The sequence below is a fragment of the Lampris incognitus genome, chromosome 13 (assembly GCF_029633865.1).
Source record: "Lampris incognitus isolate fLamInc1 chromosome 13, fLamInc1.hap2, whole genome shotgun sequence".
Lineage (NCBI taxonomy): Eukaryota > Metazoa > Chordata > Actinopteri > Lampriformes > Lampridae > Lampris > Lampris incognitus.
The window spans coordinates 14,795,913-14,823,651 of NC_079223.1; the positions used below are offsets into that span (position 1 = coordinate 14,795,913).

General features: G+C 43.8%; 1 protein-coding gene across 1 annotated transcript in view; it reads left to right on the forward strand.

Moving 5' to 3' along the window:
* The window catches only part of slc24a3 (solute carrier family 24 member 3), a 109,241-nt gene that overhangs the window by 56,696 nt on the left and 24,806 nt on the right, over positions 1 to 27,739 (forward strand). The window lies entirely within an intron of this gene.

A 27,739-nucleotide genomic window follows, 5' to 3' on the forward strand; every position in this document is an offset into this window, starting at 1 on the left:
TTTTTAAAAACTGACTAACTGTACATATACATAAAAAATACCTTTAGATCAAGTGGGGGACAGAAATCTGAAAAAACAAAACAATATTTATCTGATGACGTCTAAGATACTGTGGCCTCGTAGGGGGATGGGCCGCTTTGTTCTGTGCCAAGGATCATAGGGGAACTGTCATCATTTTGTTGTATTTTTATGTGTTCAGATGTTCTGTTCATGTTGGGATGTGTTGTTCGTTTCGGGGTTCGACTCAAACTAAGTAGAAGTTCACTGACTGACTGACTGTAGGAGCGTGACTTAGCCTAACGTCGCATGTTGTGACCTCGGGGGGGGGGGTCATTTTGGAGTTTGATTTCCTGTCCATGCCAAGTGTTGTCAAAATAAAAGCCTCTCCCGGTGGTCGTTTTGTGTGTGGGACGCGGGTTTGGCATTAAAAAGAAAGCTCATCGCTGGTCATCAGTTCGTTGCGGGTGTAGCTCGCCACAATGCGTTCAGCTAATGACCAGGATATTTTCATCAAAAAGAAATCAATCAAACAAAAAACAAATAAACACCAAGAAAAAAAACATCTGCTCCTCATTTTCAGAATGACGACCGGCCAAAATGTCCACACGTACCTTCAATACGATAGAAATCACTCTCATGCGTATGAATAAAAGTGGTATTCGCAAGTACAGTTATAGTAGAATATGCCCCCCCCCCCACATACACACACCTTGAGGTCAGATCTAGAGAGCGATGACATGTTTTAGTGTGGAGAGGAAAATGTGAATTCTTTAGAGGATCATGGTGTTGGTTCGCAGAATAAAGAGAACCTTAATGGCAGTGTGTGATGGGATTAGTAGCCTGCCCATCTGTTCAAGTGCACATGGATGTCATGTATATGATGGCAGCGACTCATAGACCTTGTGTGTGTGTGTGTGTGTGTGTGTGTGTGTGTGTGTGTGTGTGTTCCTGATTTATTCTACTTTCGGGACACATTTCAGACTAAAGACCAGTTAATCGGGGCTGGCTTGTTCAATTTCGGGTTTTGGGGTCCATGGTTAGGATTAGGAATGTAGTTCTGATGGTTAAGTTTAGGGTTAAGAGCTACAGAGTGAATGTAAGTCTATGTAATGTCCCCAAAGGTATGACCTAAGCAAACGTGTGTGTGTGTGTTGTGTGTGCACCCTGTGGGCTTAGAGAGCCCTACGGACATATAATGGTATGTAGAGGATGTCCTATATGTTGTCAGGGTAGCAGATGTCGGGGCGAGAGCATATGTAATCCCGTCCTGCGGTTGGACGGAGGATTGCGCAGTTGCCTTCACGGTGTTCATCACGGTGTAGAGGGACCGCGAAGACGGCCATGTAAAAACACACCGCGTGCACGTCTGGAGCATCACCATTCAGAAAACTGAGCTGACAGTTGAAATCTACCCTGTGAATTTTCACCACTGACATGCCTCGGGGCGGGGCGGGGCGGGGCGGGGCAGGGAGCTTTTACCCCGGCGGCCCTGTTCACATAGAAGGAGTTGGATTCAGAGTCTGGCCTCGGGGAATAAAAAGCTCTGCACGCACAGCTTGGACCGCCATCAAGTTGTGTGACTGTTTCAGGCTTTGGACGTTCCCCACCTTGAACCTAAAACCCTTCATTTAAATGTAAACCAAAGGGTCACCCCAGTACCAAATACAAACCACAGGACAGGAAGCTGCTGTCACCCCCAAATTGATTGACAGGTCTCTTAATACAAGGACTGACACAACAACTAAATCTAAGTTTCTAATGTTTTCTGATGCTTTAAAAGGTTTGTTCACATCACTAACGGTTGTAAAGATTGGAGTCAAACAGAGCTACGTTACAAATGTCAAGGTGCATAAAACAAGCGCACCTCTACAGTGATGTCATGTCACATACACACACTAGTTATCGATGAACTGATTATCCGTTGTGTGGGTGGGGTTGGTGTTTACTATCAAGTGTTTTGCTCCTGAAAGATTGTTGTCAGTGTTAAGGGAATAGGTGAACCCTAAAGAGTAATCTCGTTTCTGTCTTTATTCAACCAAAAGAAGTCTCGCAAAAGTTGGTGCCGAAACCCGGGAAGAGAAGTGAAAAGATGAAAAGTCTGTAGGTTCGCATGACAAGCACGAAGGCAGAAAAGATGAACAATGGCTGAAACAGACCATCTGAGAAAAAAAAGAGATCTTCTGTCCGCTCCTCTATAACAGAACTGCTAAGTAAGATTGACGAGGAACTTGGAAAATCAGCGGATGACGTGGATGTTCTTGAGGAGTTGATGGAACAACTATAAGAGGAATGTTTGTATAAAACAGAGGGGGAAATTGAAGGAAAAACAAAGACGGGGATGTAGAAGATGAAGTGAAAAGAGTTTTAGAGTACAAGGAACATGTAACACTGAGGAGGACCAACGTAAGAAGAGCGCTTAGGAAAGCACAAGGAGATGCGGTCTCTTCCTCGTCTTTTGAAACAGACACCATGCGTTATAATGTGGAATTACCACAACTTGTAATTGATAAATATGCAGGGGATATCAGCCAGTGATAGTTGGAGATGACTGTGCACAAAAAAACCCAACCTGAAAAAAACAGACAAGTTTAGCTATCTGAGGTCATATATCACGAGTGCAGTCACTAATGTTGTCGGATTATCACTGACCGAAGCCAATTATGATAATGCAATTGCTGCAGAACGGTTTTGGCAGAAAGGATTTTGTTATTAATTTACATATGGTCGAATTTCCGAATCTTAATCCTGTTAAGAATGTGAGCAATATCAAAGCACTCAGATATTGTGAAATACAGATTCATAGTCTGGCTTCTGTGGGGGTTGTTTCTGACAGTTATGGTAGCCTGCTGTGCCCCAAATGGGCAGACAATTTTGTTTTCTTTTGTGAGAAATATGATCACATGTCTAAACAGTGCAATGAGATGTCTGTGCCTGAAAAGCGGGAGAAGTTCAGAAACAAGGAAGATGCTTTGCATGTTTTGGAACCAGGCATGTTGCCAAGGATTGTCATACCAAAGGCATCTCTTGTGAGAAACGTAGTCGACATCACCACAAAGCCCTTTGCTCCTATGATGGAAATAAATGGACAAAGTTGAATGAGCCGGCAGATGCAGTGACGTCAGTGTCTCCCAGTGAATCTAAATGAGAGACGGTTCTCCTTCAGACTGCTACCGTCTGGATAGAGACTACAGTAAAAAGACAACTCACCCACTGTCTATTAGGTGGAGGTAGACAGCGTAGCTTTCTGCATTCAAGATATTTACTATCTACTAAACCTCCCCAAAATAGCTGAAGAGACTCTGAGACTACACACATTTGGCTCCGGTGAGCCAAAAGTGATAAGTTTTGGTTCACTTGAGCCAAATGTATGAAACTAAGATTGAGCAATATCAGAAATGGCACAAAGTGTAGATCTAGATGTTCTAGAAACACCTCAGGTGTGTGCTTCTATCATGAGGGTAGCGGGAGAAGAATTAGGTAGAGAACAGGTATGCGAAAAGTTATACAACTGGCTGAAATGGAGATTCAGGAACAGCGAGTATTAATTGGAGCTGATCGTTACTGGGATATTGTGCCTGGAAAATTAGAGCGCCTCTCTGGATCATTGGTTGCGTTAGACATTAAATTTGGATGGCTCATCCATGGAACTGGATCCATGCTTAACGTAACCTCAGAAACAGAATCCACAGATGTTGGAACTCTGCATGTGAGTGTTGGACTGGAAGATCAAATAAATGACACTGCACTCCTTCTGGGAAACTGAATCCATCGGTTTTGCAATGGAACAAGAATCAAAGAGAAGTGATGAGGAGGTAAAGCGTTTGTTTTTAAGTCTGTCCAGTTCAGAAGAGGAAGATATGAAGTGAGCTTACCATGGAAATTGTAGCCAGTAGAGGTTTTGATCAGCTCATTAAGAAGCTCAAAACTATTGTGCCACTTTTCGAACAGTACAGGGAAGTTATTTAAGATTATGTCAGTCAGGGTATAGTGGAAAGTGTCGAAAATGTTGTAACAGACAACCCCATTTATTATCGCCCACACAGAGCAGTCATTAATGAGGAGCATTTAACCACTAAACTCAGGGTAGTGTTTGATGCTTCCTCAAATGCTATTGTTAAATGACTGCTTAATGACAGGACCTAACATGCATTCTGAGTTACTCAGCATACTGTTTAAGTTCAGACATCAGAGTGGCATTTATTGCTGATATAACAAAAGCCTTTTTGCAGATTTCTGTTCGAGAGCACGACAGGGCTGCATTAAGATTTCTCTGGATAGATGCCTTTCCTAAACCCCATGAAGAAGTTAATAATGCACATCATCTGCATAACCAGAGTTCCATTTGGAGCATCTCCCAGTCCTTTTCTTTTGAATGCAACCATTAGACATCGAACCATCAGACATTAGACTTGAGGAAATACCAACAACAGTGTCCTGCTGTGACATCGATACTTGATAAGTGTCTGTATGTGGGTGACATGGTCTGTAATGTACCTAGTGTACAGGCAGCTGCCAGCTTATCCACCCAAGCCAAAGATATCCTGCAAGATGCAAGTATCACTCTAGGTCAATGGAACACAAATTCTGGAGAGCTGAAAAATGTGGAATTAAAAATTTGAACATGCAGTAAGTGGAAATATTGAAATGAAGACTCTGTGTTCAGAGTTCTTGGACTAACATGGAGAATGGAGCAGGATGACCACCTTTAATCTGAGAAATTTGATGGACTTTTTGAAAAACAAAAGGAACACCGAAAGGGACATGTTACAAGCTTCTGCACATATATTTGACCCAATTGGATTTCTTTCTCCCTTTACCATCGGAGTGAAACGTCCTTTCCAACAAATGTGGGGAACATCGACTTGAATGAGATTATAATTTACCCGGGGACCTTTCAAATCTATGGCATCAGTGGTGCACAGAGTTGCCTAACATCAGAAATATAAGTATGTCCAGATGTTATCATGCAGCGTTCATGGATCAGAATGTATCAGTGCAGAAAGAAGTACATGTCTTCAGTGATGCCAGTGAGAGTGGGTACTGCACAGCTGCGTATCTACGAGTCATTCCAGAAGATGCTGAGTGCATAGTAACTCTTATAACTTATAAAACCAGAATAGCACCTCTTAAGAAGGTTAGGTTACCCAGACTTGAACTGCTATTTGTTCTTATCGGAGCTGGACTTAGTAACTACATCATCACACATCTTGAAATGGAAAAGAGCCAAGTAACAATGTGGACTGACTCTATGATCACTTTGCACTGGATAAAGAGTTCAGCCAAACAATGAAAACCTTTTATGGAAAACAGTCAGAGGGATACAGAGCCTAACTGAACCTGCACAGTGGCACCACTGTAATGGAAGAGAAATTCCTGCAGATGTTGCAACAAGAGGCATAAATGTCAACCAGTTGAGAGACAATTTACTGTGGTGGATAAGTCCAGTGTGGATCAAACATAGATAATTAATTACTGTAAAAATGAACTTGAGCCACTTGAGAATGATGGAGTTGTAAAGGAAAATATGTCCATCCATCCATTATCCGAACTGCTTATCCTGCTCTCTGGGTCACGGGGGTGCTGGAGCCTATCCCAGCAGTCATTGGGCTGCAGGCGGAGAGACACCCTGGACAGGCCTCCAAGCCATCACACAGGTTCCCCCCCACACACACACATTCATACCGAGGGACAATTTAGTATGTCCGATTCACCTGGCCTACATGTCAGGACTGTGGGAGGAAACAGGAGCACCCGGAGGAAACCCACGCAGACTTGAGGAGAACATGCAAACTCCACACAGAGGATGACCCGGGATGACCCCCAAGGTTGGACTACCCCGGGGCTCGAACCCATGACCTTCTTGCTGTGAGGCAACCGCACTAACCACTGCACCACTGTGCCGCCCAGGAAAATATGTTTATTGTGAAAATTACAAATTTGACAAATGCTGAAAATTGAACTAAAAGGAAACTATAGTAGCCTCAACCAAGTGTTACATGTAACTGCTTGGGTTAGAAGATTCATTAACAATGCTAGAGTAAAACAAAATTACACAGCAGCATTGATGGCTATGAAAATCATTGAAGCAGAGCTTTTTTTGGATTCAAGTAACACAAAATCAAAGTTTCCTTGATGAAATCTCCTGGTTGCAAAGAGGTTAAGAAATAAACTTTCAGTCTAAACTTCAGCCTCTCGCCCCTTTTTTATCTGACAAAGGAATACTAAGAGCGGTAGGTAGGTTACAGATGACCAGCTGGAAATTTGAAGGAAAAAAGGAAAAGAAAACAGCATCCCTGCATTCTTCCTGCTAATGCTAAATTTTCCAGATGAATAGTGAAAAAATGTGACCAACAAGTGATGAATTCCGGGGTCCAATACACCCTTAATAAAGTGAGAGAGAGATTCTGGATGATAAAAGGAAGACAACCGACAAAAAGAATTTTCTCTGCTTGTCTAATCTGGCATAAAGAAAAGGTCAAAGCTGCACAGATTTCAGTGCCCGTACCTGAACAGTGCCTCGAGGAAGTGCCTCCTTTTGAAATCACAGGAGTGGATTTCGCTGGACATTTGTATTGTAAATCTCAAGACAAAGTTTATGTCGCTCTTTTCTTCTGCGTAGTGACCAGAATTATTCATTTAGAATTAGTGACTAATATGGCTACTGAGATTTTCCTACTGGCGTTTTGACATTTTGTGGCATGCAGAGGACTTTATAACACTATAAGTTTGGACAATACAAAAACATTCAAATCAAGGTCAATTGAGTAAGCGGTCAAAATACAGACATCGAATTATGAATATATTTTGGACTCAATGGAAAAAAGAATATCTCTTGGAATTGCGATCAGCACACTGTTCCTCTTCTAGTCAAGTCAGTTTTATTTTTATAGCCCATTATCACAAATTACAAATTTACCTCAGTGGGCTTTACAGCAATACAACAAACATCCTGTCCTTAGACCCTTGCATCGGCTAAGGAACAACTCCATAAAAAAAAAAATTTTTTTTTAAAAACTTGAACAGGGAGGAAAAAAAACAGGAAGAAACCTCAGGGAGAACAACAAGGAGAGATCCCTCTCCCAAGACAGACAGACATGCAAGGGATGTTGTGTGTACAGTATAGACCACAATTTACAGAATGCAACTTTGAAAGAGGATAACAGCATTATAATGGAATTATAAGATATATGAAGAATATGATGAGGAGGACACCAAGCAGTGTCCAGATGCCACCGGAACAGCCTAGGACCTGAGCCAGGCAACCACCATCACCATGTAGACCTCGCAGGAGGACAGACTCCACGTGCACACAGGGGAGACTCAATCAGTCAATCAATCAATCAATTTATTGAACCTTTCACCATTCACATACTTTGGAGAAGAAACAAGAAAAGACATTAGTCACACATTGGAGTGAGGGAAAGATATAACATTGAAACAGAATAACAAAGTTATATGGATTTACTATATATATATATATATATATATATATATATATATATATATATATATATATATAGAATGTGATGAGGAGGATGCCAAGCAGCATTCAGGTGGTGACCACCATCACCGAGGAGACCTGGGAGGGGGACAGACTACACATGTACACGGGGGAGACTCTCACCATTCACATACACGGGAGAAGAGACAGGTGAAGACATTCAGAGAGAGAGAAAAGACGTGAGTGAAAGAGAAGAGTTGCAATAGTCAATACTCCATACTCTATAATCTTGTCGGCAGAGCAGTGCTTGGTAAATTCATTGAGATAGAAACTGAACCGCCATGTAGTACAGGTAGTGAAGTACTCAATTTAAAGACAAGTAATTGTAGGTCAGGGCAAAAAGATGAGTTTTAAGCTTGGATTTAAAGGACTCCGCAGACCCTGATTGTCTGACAGCAGCAGACAGGTTATTCCACAAGAGCGGGCCCAATGGGAAAAGGCCCTGCCACCAGCTGATGTCTTTTAACTTTGGGTACACACAGGAGCTCTGTCTTTTGAGAGCAGAGAGCTCAAAATGGAATATACAGTTTAAGGGGATCAGACAGGTATGATGGAGCCAGCCCAATTAGGATTTTATAAGTCAGCAGAAGTAAATTGAAGTCTGATCCTACATGGATAGGAAGCCAATGAAGGGAGGCAAGAATTGGTGTAATATGGCCAAACTTTTTATAGTTTTAGTTAGGATTCTAGCTGCAGCATTCTGAGCCATCTGAAGACTTTTAGCACTAGCATGTGGCGTACCTGAAAACAGAACATTACAGTAATGAAGTCTGGATGAAACAAATACATGTATGAGAGTCTGTGCATCAACCACTGACAGGAAAGACCGAATTTTAGCTATGTTATGTCAGTGAAAAAAGGCAGTCTTGGTGATTTCTTTAATGTGTTTATCAAAGGTAAGGCTGGGATAAAACAACATCAAGATTTTTGGATGCCACACTGTGTGAAATCAAAGTTGCTGAGCATTATTGTTACATGATCAAATTGGTGTCTGTATCTATCGGGGCCAACGACCAGTATCTCAGTTTTATCCAAATTTAAAAGCAGGAAATTTAATGACATCCAGTTTTTCACAGCAGCCATGCGGGCCTCTGAATTAGTCATTTGAGTATGATCATTAGCCCTTATAGGCACGTACAGCTGAGTATCATCCACATACCAGTGGAAATGTATTCCATGACTGCGTATAATTTGGCCTAGAGGTGAAATATAAAGAGAGAAAAGTAGAGGGCCAAGAACTGAGCCCTGAAGTACGCCATATTTCACGTCAGAGAATTTTGATGTAATAATATTATAGCAGACACACTGTGTTCTTTCAGATAAGTAGGACTTAAGCCAAGAGAGAGCTAAGCCAGTGACAGCAAAATTACAATTTATTCTGTCTAATGGTATACAGTGATCAATGGTGTGAAAGGCAGCACTGAGGTTCCAAAAGTAGAAGCACAGAGGAGGAATCAGAGTCAATAGAAAGTAGAAGATCATTTACCATTCTGGTCGGAGCAGTTTCAGTGGAGTGACAGGCCGTGAAGGCTGATTGAAAAGGTTCATGTAGATGCTTTTCTTCTATATGGGTCAAAAGTTGTTGATACAGAACTCTCCAGTACTTTAGAAAAGAATGGAAGATTAGAGATTGGTTGATATAAAAAGGTCTACGGCTCTAAAGCCTGTAGATGTAGTATTAGTCATGAGGATAAACTGTCCAAACTTCTTCGGAAAATGGGAGGAATTATAGAAGTATACTTTTTTCTATATTTCTGTAACTTTATTATTTTTACAATCCATCTTGTATGAACAAGCAAATTGTGTACACACACACACACACACACACAAAATCATAAACATATCCATGTGTGTGTTTACAGCAGGGGAAGGTAGGGCTCAGCTGTTTGGTTGTGTTGGAGCAAAATGGGAATTACAAGCGGTACACTGATCAACAGACTGCACTACCTCCACTCCAGTGTGTGTGTGTGTGTGTGTGTGTGTGTGTGTGTGTGTGTGTGTGCCATTACTACTTTATTTCGCTCTGCACGCTGTAATGAGAGTGCCTTTTCCACTAGTCTCCCGTTGACTTGATAATGATGAATTAGTCAAACTCTATGAACATAAAAACATGTCCTCACTGCTTATTTTCCCCTACTAACCCGTGTTTACTATCATTTTCTCAGTTTGTGTATTCATCAACTTCATCCTATCTCACAGATTTTGTGTATGGACTAATTTGCTCATGTGCTGCGTTTTCAAAGCCTTGCCTCCATGTTGGAAGTGAATGGTCCCTGCAAACACCTCAGTCAAACAACAACAACAAAAAGGGAAAAAATGACTTCAAAAGGATGTTTTTTAATTCACTCCATGTTAGTTTCCACTGACCTGCAAACAATCTCCTCTTTACAAGCATTCCACCCCTGCAAACATGTTTGTCATTAAGCTAGCAAGCTGGTAGTCACGTGTGGAGCGGAGCAGAAATCTGCAGGGATGCTAACGTATGGAAACCTCAACGATGAAACGCTGAGAGACCGTCGGCGTATTTTCCTCTCACATTTTGTCATTTAGGAGATGCTTTTTATCCAAAGCCACTTAAAAAGAGAGTCGGCAATTAGCAGATTTATTAATTTGTCAACCCACAGACATCTCAGGATGCTATGTAATAATCATGTCATAGCGCAGAGTTAGTGTCACGTTAAGTGCATTTAGTTGAAGTACATTAATGAATGGATCACCGAGTAGTGATGTAAGTAATTGGGGTCAGTACCAGTAATCCATGAACATGTACCAAACCAGCCAACAGTATGTATATGACCGTCATATTGTATGTCTGTCTACAGTGACCTGGTAGACTTTCTCTCTGGTTGTTATTAAGGCAATATTAGTTGTTGGTTTTGTTTCAAAAAGCTGCAAATGCATCATCGCCTTTAAAGACAAACTGAACTGTACCGTATTCATCGATGTTCAGTTGATCCTCCTTGAATTTATCTTCATAAACTGCCTGCTCAGTTCATTCTTCACGGTATTCAGAGCATTTGAGGAGTCCTGACATCAACAAACTACTTTTTCAACGTATTACTACACGCTTTGAATTCAAATGAAGGGTTGTCCGGGTAGCATAGTGGTCTATTCTGTTACCTACCAACACGGGGATTGTCGGATTGAACCCCTGTGTTACCTCCGGCTTGGTCGGGCATCCCTACAGACACAGTTGGCTATGTCTGTGGGTAGGGAGCCAGATGTGGGTATGTGTCCTGGTCGCTGCACTAGCGCCTCCTCTGGTCGGTCGAGGCACCTGTCCGGGGGGGAGGGGGAACTGGGGGGAATAGTGTGATCTTCCCACATGCTACGTTCCCCTGGTGAAACTCCTCACTGTCAGGTGAAAAGAAGCAGCTGGCGACTCCACATGTATCAGAGGAGACGTGGTAGTCTGCAGCCCTTCCCGGATCGGCAGAGGGGGTGGAACAGCCACCAAGACGGCTCGGAAGAGTGGGGTAATTGGCCGGATGCAAGTGGGGGGGAAAAGGTGGAAAAAATCCCAAAATAAATAAATAAATTAAAATGAGAAATACGGTGGCACTTTTCCTAGGGGCCCACATTGGAGTTTCCTGTGGCCCTGCAAACATTTCTAAAGTTTTATTTGACCTGAAACATGACCGTACACTTTATGCATCAGGTATTGTTTTTACAGTCTGTTGATCTGCTGTTGTGCGGCACGGTGGCACAGTGGTTAGTGCGGTCGCCTCACAGCAAGAAGGTCCTGGCTTTGAGCCCCGGGGTAGTCCAACCTTGGTGGGTCATCCTGGGTCGTCCTTTATGTGGAGTTTACATGTTCTCCCCGTGTCTGCGTGGGTTCCCTCCGGGAGCTCCGGTTTCCTCCCACAGTCCAAAGACATGTAAGTCAGGTAAATTTGCAATACTCAATTGTCCCTATGAGTGAATGGGTTGGGGATTGGTCGGCCCTGTGATGGCCTGGCGGCCTGTCCAGGGTGTCTCCCCGCCTTCTGCCCAGTGACTGCTGGAATAGGCTCCAGCATCCCCGCGACCCTGAGAGCAGGATAAGCAGTTAAGACAATGGATGGATGGATGGATGATCTGCTGTTGATCCGCAACAGGCCAATACCTCTAGATCTAGATATTTCTACAAATACTTCAGAGTCAGCCAGTCATGATGACTGAAGATAGATTACAAATGATCCGTCATCGATCATTAAAATCTCAGCTCTTCACAAAACTCAGGTTGAAGAACAGAAAGACATCGCAATGAGTATCGATGGCGTGCAGGACAGTGACAACCTGACATCTGAAGCTTAGCTTGAGAAAAAACATAGAAATATGAGATTAGAATTTGAGATCATCGTCTGCTGTCGACTACTGTGGACAGCTTTTTTCTTTTTTGTCCATCTCTTATTTTGTGGCTGTTGCACCTGCTAATTCTCCCGCTATGACCCGAGTCAGCGGAGGTCACACTCTGAGTTCTTTCTGCCCACGTCCACGGGCTCGCTGATTAAATGCCAGTATTACCATGTAACCTTTAGCCAAGAAGTAGCACACATGCACACTTGCATGCAGACGAGCGTGCACACAAGCGTGCACGCGTACGCCACAAACACACAACCGGCTGGGCTCTGCAGTGTAGCTCTCAACCTTGTCATCTGACTCCCTCAGATGACAAGGTCTGAGGAAAGAGAAAGGCCCTCTTTCTTTCTTTCGCTTTCATTTTATAGCCTCCTCTTGTCTTTTCTCAGGTATGGACTCTGACCAGTGACGGTTCTAGCAATTTTTAACATGGGTGGCCCAGGGGTGGCAAAGGGATGTCTAGAGGTGGCCACAATGTGTTGTTAATGTGCGCGCACAGTGTACGATATTTTTTTAAATGCATTAGAATTCTTCTAATAATAGGCTAAAACATAAATTAATCGGCTACATGCATACACATAGTTGATGGTCTGTCTCCTATTTTGTAGAAGCTGTATAGTCAAGTAGAATAACGGTGGCAAATACATGGGACCTTTTTCTAAGCTCATTTACAAAAATTAAGGCTACTAAGTAGTCAAATGCTCTATGCAAAACACAAAACAAAAATGCATTAAGCAAACCCTGGGTTCTAGCTTCCTCTAGATTAACTCAAAATGGCAAATCTGAATTATATAGTATAACATATAGCATATAGTTATAATAAGACAATTAATTAGTCTGGATGTTTTTTGGATAAAGAATAAAAAACAGCTCTGGCCATATTTAAGGCCGTTAAAGTCATGGATTTTGTTCTGCAGAAGAAACCGCAAGTTCACCAACATAACGCCAATTTACAGGCTTGTGAGGAGACTAGCATGAAGTGACTGGATAAGTAACATGCATTATTACAGACAGAGTTAGTATGAATGTGATTTTTGGACAAAGCAGTAATGTTTATTACCGTGTTCAGGTTCCTGAGCTTTATTATAATAAATAATGTTCTGACCTGTGACTTAAACTGTACAGGTGTTTGTGGTCATGGGTCTGTAACAAGCCATTCAAAGAACTGATGAGGCCTTTTATCAAAAGGTAGGCAACATTGAAATAATAATAATAATCATTATTATTATAATTACAATGACTGCTGGAATAGGCTGCAGCATCCCCGTAGCCCTAAGAGTCGGATAAGTGGTTAAGATAATGGATGGATGGATGGATGGATTATTATCATTATTATTATTATTATTATTTATCATAAGCTGACTTCATGGAAACTATCAGTATTCTTAGTTTGGCGATGTGTCACTCATGAGATAATGTCAGCTTTCAGGCTGATTTGCTTCTTTAATTAACTACTACTACTACTTTTGGCTGCTCCTGTTAGGGGTCACCACAGTGGATCATCCGTTTCCATCTCTTCCTGTCCTCTGCATCTTCCTCTGTCATGCCAGCCACTTGCATGTCCTCTCTCACCACATCCGTAAACCTCCTCTTTGGCCTTCCTCTTTTCCTCTTCCCTGGTAGCTCCATCTTCAGCATCCTTCTCCCAATACACCCAGTATCTTTCCTCCGCACATGTCCAAACGATGTCAATCTGGCCTCTCTTATTTTGTCGCCAAACCGTCCAAGCTGAGCTGTCCCTCTAATATAATCGTTCCTAATCCTGTCCTTCTTCGTCACTCCCAATGAAAATCTTAGCATCTTCAACTCTGCCACCTCCAGCTCCGCCTCCTGTCTTTTTATCAGTGCCACCTTCTCCAACCAATATAGCATAGCTGGTCTCACAACCATCTTGTAAACCTTCCCTTTAACTCTTGCTGGTACCCTTGTGTTACAAATCACTCCTGACATTCTTCTCCACTCACTCCACCCTGCCTGCACTCTCATCTTCACCTTTCTTCTGCACTCCCCGTTACTTTGAACAGTTCACCCCAAGTATTTAAACTCATCTCCCTTCCTGACCTCTACTCCTTGCATCCTCACCATTCTGCTGTCCTCCCTCTCATTTTGCTCCTACTGACTTTCATTCCTCTTCTCTCCATTGCATACCTCTACCTCTCCAGGCTCTCATCAACCTGCTCCCTACTCTCACTGCAGATCACGGTGTCTTCCGCGAACATCATAGTCCACGGACACTCCTGCTTGATCTCATCGGTCAACCTTTCCATCACCATTGTAAACAAGAAAGGGCTCAGAGTCGATCCTTGATGTAATCCCATATCTACCTTTAACCCATCTGTCACACCTACCGCACACCTCACCACTGTCACACTGTCCTCATGCATATCCTGTAACTCTCTCACATACTTCTCTGCCACTCACAACTTCCTCATACAATACCACACCTCCTCTCTTGGCACCCTGTCATATGCTTTCTCTAAATCTACAAAGACACAATGTACCTCCTTCTGGCCTTCTCTATACTTCTCAATCAACATTCTCAAAGCAAACATCGCATCTGTGGTGCTCTTTTGTGGCATGAAACCATACCTCTGCTCGCTAATCATCACCCTCCTCTTAACCTAGATTCCACTACTCTTTCCCATATCTTCATGCTGAGGCCGATCAACTTAATACCTGTGTAGTTACCACAGCTCTGCCCATCACCCTTATTCTTGAAAATTGGCACCAGTATACTTCCTCTCCACTCCTCAGGCATCTTCTCACTTTCCAAGATTTTGTTAAACAATCTAGTTAAAAGATCCACTGCCATCTCTCCTAAACACCTCTATGCCTCCAAAGATATGTCATCTGGACCAACTGCCTTTCCACTCTTCATCTGCTTCATAGCTACCCTCACTTCCTACTAGCTAATCCACCACACTTTCCTATTTACTATCACCACATCATCCAACCTTCTCTCTCTCTCTCTCTCTCTCTCTCTCTCTCTCTCTCTCTCTCTCTCTCTCTCTCTCTCTCTCTCTCTCTCTCTCTCTTTTCCCTCATTCATCAGTCCCTAAAAGTACTCCTTCCACCTTCTCAACACACTCTCCTTCCTTGTCAGCACATTTCCATCTCTATCCTTGATCACCCTAACCTGCTGCACCTCCTTCCCAGCTCATTCCCTCTGTCTAGTCAATCGGTAGAAGTTCTTTTCTCCTTCCTTGGTGCTCAATCTCTCATACAACTTACCATATGCATTTTCCTTTGCCTTCACTACCTCTCTCTTAACTTTACACCATGTCTTCTTATACTCCTGTCTACCTTCTTTATTTTTCTGACTATCCCACCTCTTTGTGAATCTCTTCTTATATATACTTTCCTGCACATCCTCATTCCACAACCAAGTCTCCTTGTCTTCCTTCCTCTGCCCAGATGACACACCAAGTGCCTTCCTAGCTGTCTCCCTCACTATTTCTGCAGTGGTTGCCCAGCCATACGGCAACTCTCCGCTACCACCGAGTACCTGTCTTAACACCTCCCTGAACTTCACACAACAGTCTTCCTTCTTCAACTTCCACCATTTTATTGTCCTCTTTTTGATCTCCAAAGTCATCCTACAGACCTCCATCCAATCCTGTTTAGCTACGTTCTCCACTGTCACCACCTTGCAGTCTCCAATCCCTTTCAGATTGCGCCTCCTGCAGGTCCAGCTGCTAGCCCTTTTCTGCTGCTTTCTCCTGCTGCCAGTGTGTCCTCTGCTCCTTTCCTTTTTCTGTTGTGACACATGGGACAGCCGATCTGTCGTTACATTCTCACTGCCCGAATCAACTTGCTGTTCCCCTGCCCGATTATCTACCTGCTGGCTATATCCTCTCATGCCTCGGGCTCAGTTGATGGGGCGCTGCCCCCCTCCCCCCTTGGAGCAGCGGCATCCACTGGATCCTCAGCCGGCAGAGCACCGGTGTGAGTGCACTCCTCGGCCAGCCCGGCCCCCAGCTGATGGCACCCCTCGGCCGGCCGGTGAGGGCAAGCGTTCTGCTTATGCCCCACGTCCCCACACTGAAAACATCTCACGCGCCTGTGCTGGTGTACACCATATAATGTCCCTCCTCATGTTTTACTCTGAAGGAAACCTCCTGCATCTTTGACAGACAATTCAGAAATATGAACACCTGTCTCCGGAGGCATTGGACGTGTTTCACTTTATCGTTCATACAGCCTAACCCTACAGTCTTAAAACTGCTCGCCAGCTTCCCGAAGCGCTGCAGCTCCCGCTCCAACACCTCATTGGAAATGAACGGGGGAACACCGGAGACGGTGACCAGGGTGGAAGGCACGGCAGCAAGTGGGGAAACTTGCAGGTAGACGCCATTCAGAGAGACACCGCTCGCTATTAGCTCAGCCACAAAACGCTCCTCTTTCAGGAAAACAACCACACCTTTCTTCATCCTGGAGACATAAAACAGGTTGGCGTGTCCCACATGGTCTCCTACAGCCAGGAGAACCGCCTCTATTGGAACAGATGGATCGAGCTGAGCCTGCACTCCACGTCGGATAGAGAAAGAAAGCGTCTCCATGGATGCAATCTCTCTCACACCAAAAAAAAAAAAACTCCAACAAAATAAACAAACTCAAACTGTTGGTCTGGCGTCCCTACAGACACAACCGGCCATGTCTGCAGGTGGGAAGCCGGATGTGGGTATGCGTCCTGGTCGCTGCACTAGCGCCTCCTCTGGTCGGTCGGGGCATCTGTTCAGGGGGGAGGGGGGATAGTGTGATCCGCCCACGCACTACGTCCCCCTGGCGAAACTCCTCACTGTCAGGTGAAAAGAAGCAGCTGGTGACTCCACATGTATCGGAGGAGACATGTGGTAGTCTGGAGCCCTCCCCGGATCGGCAGAGGGGTTGGAGCAGTGACCGGGTAGCTCAGAAGAGTGGGGTAATTGGCCGGATACAATTGGGGAGAAAAGGGGGGGAAATAAAAAAAAACTCAAACTGAAGCCATCAGCCCTAAAGGCACATAAACTTGCTGTAAATTGGATAAATAAATCGAGCTTACTAACAGCCCTTCACTCTCACCAAACAGACTCACTCACACACCGACTCCCAGCATGCACAGAGAGAGAGAGAGAGTAAAGCTCTGGTGATATCTTTCAAGGGTACAATTGAACTTTCAGTTTACAAAAATCCAACTGATCCATTATGGACAGAATTAGGAGACTGGAGAAACAACGCCATTAACATAGCTGTCTCATTACCGTCACCCCTTCTGGCAGGGTGGGAGGTGAAATTACCTGGATCTCCTGCGTAGCTAGCGTTATCTGTGGGGGGGATGTTTTGTTTTCAATAGCCCCGCCAGGCAGAGCGGGGCAGACCAGACGTACAGGGTGCAGGCACGGCAGAGTTTCTCGGAAGGAACAAACTTGCTGGCCAAACTACCACCCCGCAGCGAAGGAGCGGGAGACCCAGGCAACGAGCTCGCCAGAGCTATTCTGAGAGAGGGGGGAGAGAGGAGGGGGGAGCTTGTTAGAGGCCTGTCAAGGTAGTGAACTTGTCATGCTGGAGAGCAGCTGATTGATTAATGAAGTGATTGATGGAGGAGGTCTTGACATGGTTGTCAGTTTCATATCCCACTGATGGAGGTGAAGGGAGGAGGTGGATGTTGGGCAGGTGTCTGGTGCGGGCAGGAGAGAAGACCGGGCTCTGCTTTTTACGGTGAATGAGTTTAGTTTCGTTTGTTATTTTGTTAACATTTCCGTCCTTAAGCAGGCCTTGGGGGACGTCTTTGATGGCGACGCTACCCAGTGAGGCACGGTGGCGTGGGGCGGAGTTGCTCAAAGGTGGGTTAGGTGAAACCCTCTCGCCGAACCCAGACGAGGGGAGTCATAATAAGAAAAGGAAACTTTAAACAGCAGATCAACATGTTTGGCTGTCCTTTTTTTCTTCTACTCGTTATATTTCAGTATGTGTCCATTCGTTGTCCTGCCTCTCGCTTGTTTGGCTGGTCTCAGATCTGCTGGAGGACTCGAACATCGGGCACCTCAGCAGAACTGCACACATGACAAAATAATCCGGATGTTTGGAGTATTGGTTGAGTACCGTGCAGAAAACTTTGGACATCGGGAATCAAACCCAACGTTTACTCCATCCTCCCTTCCATCCTCCCTCCTCTCTCGGTTCTACACTTTTCTTTTCCCACAGACGAATGTCCGATGTGTTAGGTAATACCACCCACACACATTTAAGCACTTGTGGCAGAGAGTAAATGCAAACACATGCTTCCGTTTGTGTGTCTGTGTGTGTGTGTGTGAGACTAGGTGTTTATTCCTTTGTGTGTTTACGTGTGTGTGTATGCATGCGTGTGTGCGTGTGCACGTGTGTGTGTATGTGACTAGGTGTTTATGCCTGTTTGTGTGTTAACGTGTGTGTATGCATGTGTGTGTGTGTGTGTGTGTTTGCATGCTTGAGTGTGTGTGTGTGTGTGTGTGTGAGAGACTAGGTGTTTATGCCTGTTTGTATATATTTACGTGTGTATGCATGTGTGTGTGCGTGCTTGTGTGTGTATGCATTTGTGTATATTGTATATGCGTGTGTGAGTGTGTGTCTGTGCTTGCATGCTTGAGAGAGAGAGAGAGTGTGTGTGTGTGTGTGTGTGTGTGTGTGTGTGTGTGTGTGTGTGTGTGTGCGTGTGTGCGCGCGTGCTTGTGTGTGTGCCTATGTTGCTGTATTTTGCTGTTTATGCTGTTCTACCATGGACACACAGACACGGGGTCAGTACCATTTCCATCATCTTCCTGCCTCGCCGTCAGAGGAGAGGAGGAGCGAGCCTGCTGCCTCTGCCTGCTCCTCCTCAACTCTGTGGGTAAAAACACGAACACACTGGACCGTGGATGTAAACGAGCCGGTCAGAGACCTGCGAGGCACACCGCCACGCTTACAGCGGCCTGCGTTACACTACCAGGTGACAGGCTAGCAGAGCATCCAGGAGGATGTGTGTGAGTGTACATGTGGACAGGCAGGGATACACAACAGCTGGATGGTAAAATACAGAACTGTGTCCCTGTTCAATCAAGCAGTGTTGAGGCACCTGCGTCTTTCTACCCTGTTCTCCTCCAGAATGGCTGCAAAATTAAAACTGATCATTTCCTCTCCTCATATTAAAAATAATATTAATAATAATGATCATAATAATTATTTTATTTATAGAACATGTATTATTATATGATATTATATTATATTATTATATATGATCATATGATATTATTATGATTATATTGTTATATATGTTATATATGATCATATATTATTATATTATATAATATATGATCATGTTATATTATTATATTGTTATATAATATATGATATTATATTGTTATTATAATAATAATAATTATTATTATTTTTATTATTATATTGTCAGACTAGGTGTTCCCAATCCCGGCGTGGTCTGAAAATATATCAGTCAAAGCTAGCCGTCTGTGAATCAGCCCCACAATCCTCTGGGACTCTCTCAAGAAATATCCTCATATTCTTGCTCTCTCTTTCTCTCTCTCTCTCTCTCTAACAATGGGAGGGACTAAGCCATTCTTTACCATTGGTGCAGAAAAGCCATCTGTCATCTGCGAAGAACATCGTCTCTCATCCTGCTCAGGAAAACACAGCGGTCTCCCGACATCCCTTTAATGATGTATGGGATTTGAAGGATTTACTTTCTCTTCCCTTCACCCCCCCCCCTGCCCCGCTCTCTCCACATCGGAGCCACAGATGTCTTATGTAATGGTCATGATGTTACATAAGGGGGGGGGGGTGTTGTGATGTTTCTCTGCCCCCACAGTGACAGGCCATCCCTCCACACCGGGGTCAATCCACCCTGCGCTAACACACATTTTTAAGAAATCAAAAACAAGTCGGATTTGACAACTGACTCTGGGTCCGTGTGTGTGTGTGTGTGTGTGTGTGTGTGTGTGTGTGTGTGCGTGTGTGTGTTTTCACATCTTGCCCTACTTCTGAAGATTCATTTATGGATAGATTTAGTACCTGTAAAGCAGCTTTAAACTGAATTTTTGTTGTATTTTTTCTGCTTGCAATTGTTTAATGTACTTCTTATTATGTAAAACACTTTGAGATACATTTCTTGTATGCAGGGTGCTTTATAAATAGTTTATTATTATTATTGTTATTAATAATAATAATAATTATTATTATTATTATTATTATTATAATAAAAGTAGTAGTATAGTAGTAATAGTATCATAAAATGTGTACAGAGAGTCATATCATAAGGGGATTAATATCATCGACTGTATGAGGCCCTTTAACCAGGCCTGCTTATCAATCAGTCAGTCAGTCCATCCATCAATCAGACTTGATTTACACCTCACATTTCACACAATGCAATGTGTTGTATTTTAAGTAAAAGTGCCCAGATAAAGAGAAGGCAACGATGAAAGAAGAAATAAAACATATGCAACAAATTAAAATTTAAGAAAAGTGATTGCTGAAATGTAAAAGAATAGCGTTGAAAAGCCCATTGGGGGAAAGCAGTGTTGTGCAGTTGATGGATGGATGAATTGTTTTCTTATGTAGTTATTATGTGAGTTAGTGTGTGTGCGTGTATGTGTGTGTGTGGAGTGCATCGACACCGGTTTCACTTATTCCCGTTTCTCTACAAACTCTGACCTGTTTTCGAGAAGCGGTCAGTGCACCAGTTTTGTCAAGACATTTCCATGTCTTTTTACTCCAGGACGACAACACGTGTGTATCTGTATCTCCTGTTAAAACAACGGTCAAAGATACCAAGTTGAGCCAATTAATGCCCCTTTAAGTCCAGTACAGACGTTTGTCTCAAGGTGTGTCACACACCAACCAATGAGCCGAGGCGGGACGTGATGACACGTGCAAATAAATGTTGAACGTCATGAAAAGGTCAGAAATGTTAAACCCACACGGCAACACAAACGCACACCAAATGTAAAGACACACTTCAGTAACACGGAGGAAAAAAATGACTCTACCTCCACAGATTCACTCTGGAGTTTCGAACCCCGTGTGTGTTCGGGCTCCTCTGAGGCCGGATTACAATCGTCTGATAAACTAAAGTGGGGTTTGCTGTTATAAAACAGTTAAGTCGTGCAAATACATCAAATGTACTGTGTTCACTTGGGCTTCAGACACATTCAGTCTTAATGTCAATCGATTCAATACCATTAGTCTGTTCCCCTCTTTTTTCATCTCTGTCCTTTTTCCAATAAACACGGAGGAAGGAGCTTTTTAGAGTTTAATCAAATTTTGTTATTTGTTTTTTGGGTTTTTTTGGGGGGGGGCGTTCTCTGGCTGTAGGTACGTCTCACATGCTTTCCACCTGATGAAACCCATCAGTTCTGGATGATGTCAAGATTGGCCACAAAACAATAAATCTCTCTTACAGTAGAAAAAAGTGAGTGAATGTAGTTGTGCTAAGCCCCTATTGGTTGAAATGTTCCTACATTTTGCTGCCAGCCCTGCCCTCTGATGATGTAATAAGAGACACTTTGAGGTAGTCTGACATTGCAGGGCAGAAATCAAACGGATGTCACAAATGGCCCGAGTCATGATTACAGAAGGAGTCATGAACATCCAGCAACATTCGAACAATCAGGAAAAGTCTTGTCCTCACAAGTTGGACAGTAAAGAAGGAAACAGTCCCAATGATCAAAATGTGGTTAGATGACCCACCTAACACCCTACACTTAGAGAGATTAAGATATATGTTTAAGGACACAAGCTCACATGCAATAAGATCTGGAAAACCCTCGTCACAAACCTTACTTGCAAATTGAAAGATAATGATAATAATAATAATAATAAACTTTTATAAAGTTTTAAGAAGTGATTTTAAAAGAAGGCAGTGATTTGCTAGCATAATGTCCTCAGGTAGGGAGTTCCAGAGCTGTGGGGCTCTTACAGAAAACACCCGGTTGCCTTTAGTGACAAGGCTGGCTGAGGGAACAGTTAAAAAGGAGCTGCCTGAGCGACCAGGCCCATGAGGTGTGAGTAAATCAGTGATATATGTTGGGGTGAGGCCATGTAGGGCTTTGAAAGTAATTAGTAAAAGTTTAAAATCAATCCTACACCTAACAGGTAGCCAGTGAAGTATTGCAAGAATGGGAGTGATTGTATTCATGTCTCTTGGAATTTGTGAACAGTCTGGCAGCAGAGTTTTGGACGAGCTGGAGGAGGGAGATGGACTTTTGACTGATCCCTGAATAAAGGGAGTTACAATAATCCAGATGTGATGTGATGAATGTGTGGATGACTTTTTCTAGGTCCGTTTGAGATAGAATTTTTAACTTCTGCGATGTTCCTAATTTGGAGAAAGCAAGACTGTACTACCTTAGTAATTTGTGTGTCAAAATGGAGCTTGGGAGTCAAAAAAGACACCCAAATTGCACGCAGAGTGCGTAACATTGGAGGACAGGTTCCCTAGACTCTTTTTCAGCTCACCAGTTAGGTTAGAGGGGCCGAATAAAAGGACCTCAGATTTGGACTCATTGAGTCTGAAGAAGTTTTGTGACATCCAGCACTTAATATCAGAGAGACAAGCCATAACAGGGGAAAGATCATGTGTGTCATTACCAGTAAGCGGGACATAAAGCTGGATGTCCTGTGCATAACAGTGAAAATTAATATTATGATGAAAGATGATCTGACCCAGAGGGAGCATGTAAAAGAAAAATAATAAGGGACAAGAATTGACCCCTGGGGGACACCACATGTGAGATAGTTTACACTTATACACGTTCACGTCATTATACAAAACTGAGCAGAAATCATGGCAGTACTGCATATAAAACTGCTTTCAGGACCAGAGCCATTTGATCGGCTTTAAGTTTGAAAAAAAAAAATACCATCTGCACCTTAAAACAGGGCCTTGGTGCTCAGGTTTATTTATTAGCATAGCTACAGCGCTAATGACTTCACAATTCTCCATCAAACATGAACACATATAAGACACATGGAAAAGGTGTAGCCATCCACCTTCTTAGCTTGGTGCTGGTGTTATTAGTTATGAATGAAACGAGTTTCCAGTAAGAGTACGTCAACACTGATGGTTAAATTTGAAAATGTCGTTTTCATGCTGAAAACAGGTTGAAAGATTTCAGTCCACACTAACGTTTTTTTTTTATGGTTTTCAAAAAGTCCGCTGTCCACATTGAAACGCCAAAACAATAGAAAAACTTTTAAGCCTCTTCTACTAGGCACTACTCTTCCACACACAACTTGAGCCGACAGCTTTACGCCGATCACAAGACCATCATACGTCAGCATTCTGGAAAAGCTCCGTTTTCGCCATCCACACTTCAATGCCAAACTGGTGTTTTCATATTCATCCACTTTGGAGAGCGCTTTTGAAAAGCTCCCCGTGTTCAAAAACACCAGCTTAGTGTGGCCAGCTCCTCTTCATCATAAACCTGGCTCTGGAACAGATTGTCCCTCAGGGACGGATGAGCACCAGGTCCATAAACATCAGCTACACACACACACATCTATACACACACTACACACACAAACACACACTATATGGTAGAAATAGAGTTGCTGGCCCATGCTCATGTGTTGGTCAGGTTCAGCGAGCCACTAATGGGTGAGTTGAACCCTCACCCAAAAGAGGCGTTTATGGGTGTGGTGGGTCCACATCAATATGTATGAAGGGGTGTGTGTGTGTGTGCTCAGGGAGTGGGGGCTCTCTTTGTTTTGTGTGTGCATATTTAACAGGTTTGAGATAAGGACAAAAGAGAAAGAGCGAGGGAGACAGTTAAAGAGAGAAAGACAGGGGGACAGACAGTCTTAATCTCATTGTCTCAGCCATGCTGCTTCCATCGCTGGCTGCAGTTGTTTTGGGCGCTCTGCTCCTCTGTTGATATAGTGTGTGTGTGCGTGTGTGTGTGTGTGCGCGCTTGCTTGCCTGTTTTGTTCTGCTGTTGGCACAGACGGCGCTTGCTGTGTTGGCTCTGTGTGAAACATTCCACTGCTGGAAATGACCTGGTCTCTTCTCACAGCCGAGCTGGCGAGCAACCCTTACCAACTGCTCCACTTACCAGCCTTCTTGTACTGGCTGATTCTCACCGGCTGCTCATTACCGTCACATCATTACCTGGTCTTTACTGATTGGTCCTTACACCGATTGATTCTTATTTTCCTCAGCTTCTTATCCGCCCCCCCCCCCCGGTTTTGTGCTCCTTCCTTCCTATTTTTTTCTTCTAATTCCCACTTTGTTTACTATTCCTGCCTTCATCGCCTTGTTCTTCATTCTCTTCTTCACTTTCTGTCTCATCCCCCTTTCTCTCACAATCCTGCCCATCTTCTCTCTCTCGCTCTCTCTTGCTCTCTCTCTCTCTCTCTCTCTCTCTGGGCTGCTGTCAGTTCGTATGAGCAGATGAGGTTGTGTTGTGGTGTTGTGTGTTTGGGCCATGCAGGGCGGGCCAGAGTCGAGGCCGGCTGACTCACAGGCTCTCGGCTGTTGAGGGAGAGAATGTCACTGCACATTGTGTTGCCTTCATGTCACACACACACACACACACACACACACACACACACACACACACACACACACACACATACGGAGCAAGCAAACAATGCACATGCGTTGGGAATGTACACTTCCTACATTACACATACATGCACAGTGTGCGTGCAAAACACTTCCTCTGCGTAGATGTTCTGCAAGCACAAAGGCAAAACGCATTACATGCACGTGTGTATACATATGATGCCCAGCCGGTAGCACGATGAAAACATTTGGCCATTTGCACCTACTCACTCAGTCACACACACACACACACATACACACACACACACACACACACACACACACACACAACACACAGTAGCACAAGGCTATTTTTAGCTGCACCACTCGGGCTGCAGTAAGCGGGATATGTGGCATATTTTGGCACATGATATCGTGCTGCTGCTGCAGGCCGGCACTGGATTCATGCCGTCGTTTCTCTTCCCTAAGTGATGGAGAGAGTCCACTATAGACCACAACATGGTAGTTATATAGTGGACTACTAGTCTGTACATGTAGTCCACTATAGACCACAACACAGTAATTATATAGTGGACTACACGTCTGTACATGTAGTCCACTATATAACTGTACATGTGGTCCACTACATGTAGTTATATAGTGTGTACATGTAGTCTACATGTACAATTATATAGTGTATACTACATGTCCACTATATAGTGTCTACTACATGTCCATTATGTGTCCACTACGTGTCCATTATATAGTGTCCACTACATGTACACACTATATAACTGTACATGTAGTCCACTACATGTCTGTACATGCATGCCTATACATATAATCCACTATGGACCACAACACAGCAGTTTAACATCTATACATGTAGTCCACTATAGACCACAACACGGCAGTTTAACATCTGCACATGTAGTCCACTATAGACCGCAACACGGCAGTTTAATGTCTATACATGTAGTCCACTATAGACCACAACATGGCAGTTTAACGTCTGCACATATGTAGTCCACTGTAGACCACAACAAGCAGTTTAACGTCTGTACATGTAGTCCACTATAAACCACAACACGGCAGTTTAATATCTGCACATGTAGTCCACTATAGACTGCAACACGGCAGTTTAATGTCTATACATGTAGTCCACTATAGACCACAACACGGCAGTTTAACATCTGTACATGTAGTCCACTATAAACCACAACATGGCAGTTTAACATCTGCACATGTAGTCCACTATAGACCGCAACACGGCAGTTTAATGTCTATACATGTAGTCCACTATAGACCACAACACGGCAGTTTAACATCTGCACATATGTAGTCCACTTTAGACCACAACAGGCAGTTTAACGTCTGCACATGTGCTGATGGCGTCTTGTCAGACACACAGATGGATAAATACATTCACCTTCCACATTTAGCAGAATCCTTTATCCAGAGGGACTTACCACAGTCAGAAATTAGCAGATATGTCTGTGGGTCAACCTACACACATCTTACATTACTGAGTCGTAAGAAGGTATGTGATCTCATGTGTAATTAGTGTAGATGTGTAATACCTAGATCACCAATACTGAAACAGATGGTAGCAAGCAACTGAAATAACAACTTAGCTGGACAAAAGATAGATGGACTTTTTTTTTTTTTTAATTTATTTCTGATTTTCCCCTTTTTTCTCCCAATTTAGTGGCCAATTGATCCCTATTTTAATTCAAACACCCACCCTCGTATTGCATGCGTTCGCCAACTGCATCTCTCCGGCCGGCAGTCTCGAAGGAAAGCGCCTCCCCACTTTCGTGACAAGGCGAATCCAAGCCGAACCACTGTTTTTCCGACACACACAGAGACGCATTCACATGACGAACACAAGCCGACTCCGCCCCCCTCCCGAAGACAGCGTTGCCAATGATTGCTGCTTCATCGAGTCTGGCCATAGTCGGATCTGACGAGACCGGGGCGCGAACCCCAGTCCCCAGTGGGCAACTGCATCGACACCAAGCCGACGCTTAGACCGCTACGCCACCGCGGACCCTAGATAGATGGACTTTTTGACTGATGGATGGATTGATGGTGTGTGTAATTGTGCGTGTCATTTAGCTGAGTGGGCGGCATGGTGGCGCAGTGGTTAGCGCAGTCGCCTCATAGCAAGAAGGTCCTGGGTTCGAACCCCGGGGTAGTCCAACCTTAGTGGGTCGTCCCAGGTCGTCCTCTGTGTAGTTTGCGTGTTCTCCCCGTGTCCGCGTGGGTTTCCGCGTGGGTTTCCTCCGGGTGCTCCGGTTTCCTCCCACAGTCCAAAGACATGCAGGTCAGCTGAATCGGCCATACTAAATTGTCCCTGTGTGTCGGCCCTGTGATGGCCTGGTGACCTGTCCGGGGTGTCTCCCCGCCTGCCGCCCAATGACTGCTGGGATAGGCTGCAGCATCCCCGTGACCCTGAGAGCAGGATGAGCTATTTGGATAATGATGGATGAGATGGATGGGCGTCTTGTCACAAAAAACTCCAGTCAGGTTTCCTCAGTTACATGTTCTGCTTGGCTGTGGAAGCTTTATCACATGTGATGTGGCTGGTTATTGTGTAGAATGATCATGAGGCTGTACAGTGACGGCCATTATCACACAATGTCCCACACTTTCAGTCCAGTCAGGAGAAAATTGGAAATAGTATGGACATTTAAAATACAACAACTCATTATCCACCCTGTTTATCTCAATAAGAGCATGGAACACACACACACACACACACACACTACCCGCGGCTGGTTTTCATCATTAGGGGATGGATTGTCTTCCCGTCTTGTTATTTTATTCGTAAAGTGATTAAAAAGACAGAGCGGTCAGAGAGACGTCCGGTCAGTTTGTCTGCGGGACTGAAATGATTTGACTGTGGGACTGAGTTCTAATTAAAAAGGTGGAGGTTGTTTCAGGCTGTTCTGTCTGTCTGTCCATCTGTCTGTCTGTCTCATGATGGAAATTGAAGTGAAATGAAATTAGTTCTTATGAAAAGAACGAGCACATCATGAATATTTATTTTGTTCCATCGGCGTAATGAAAAGGACACACGAGACACACACACACACACACAAACACACACACATATAGACATAGACACACACAAACACACACAATCATGCAAACACACAGACATACACGCACACACAGACACAAACACACACAAACACACACATAAAGACAGACACACAAATACACACTCACACACACACAAACAACCACACAAGCACACACACACACAATCACACACAGACATAGTCGCACACAAACACACATACAGACATTACACACTAATACAAACAAACACACACACACACCACACACACACATTCACCATCACACTTTCCTTGTGATTTCGGGGCAATTTCATTTCATTT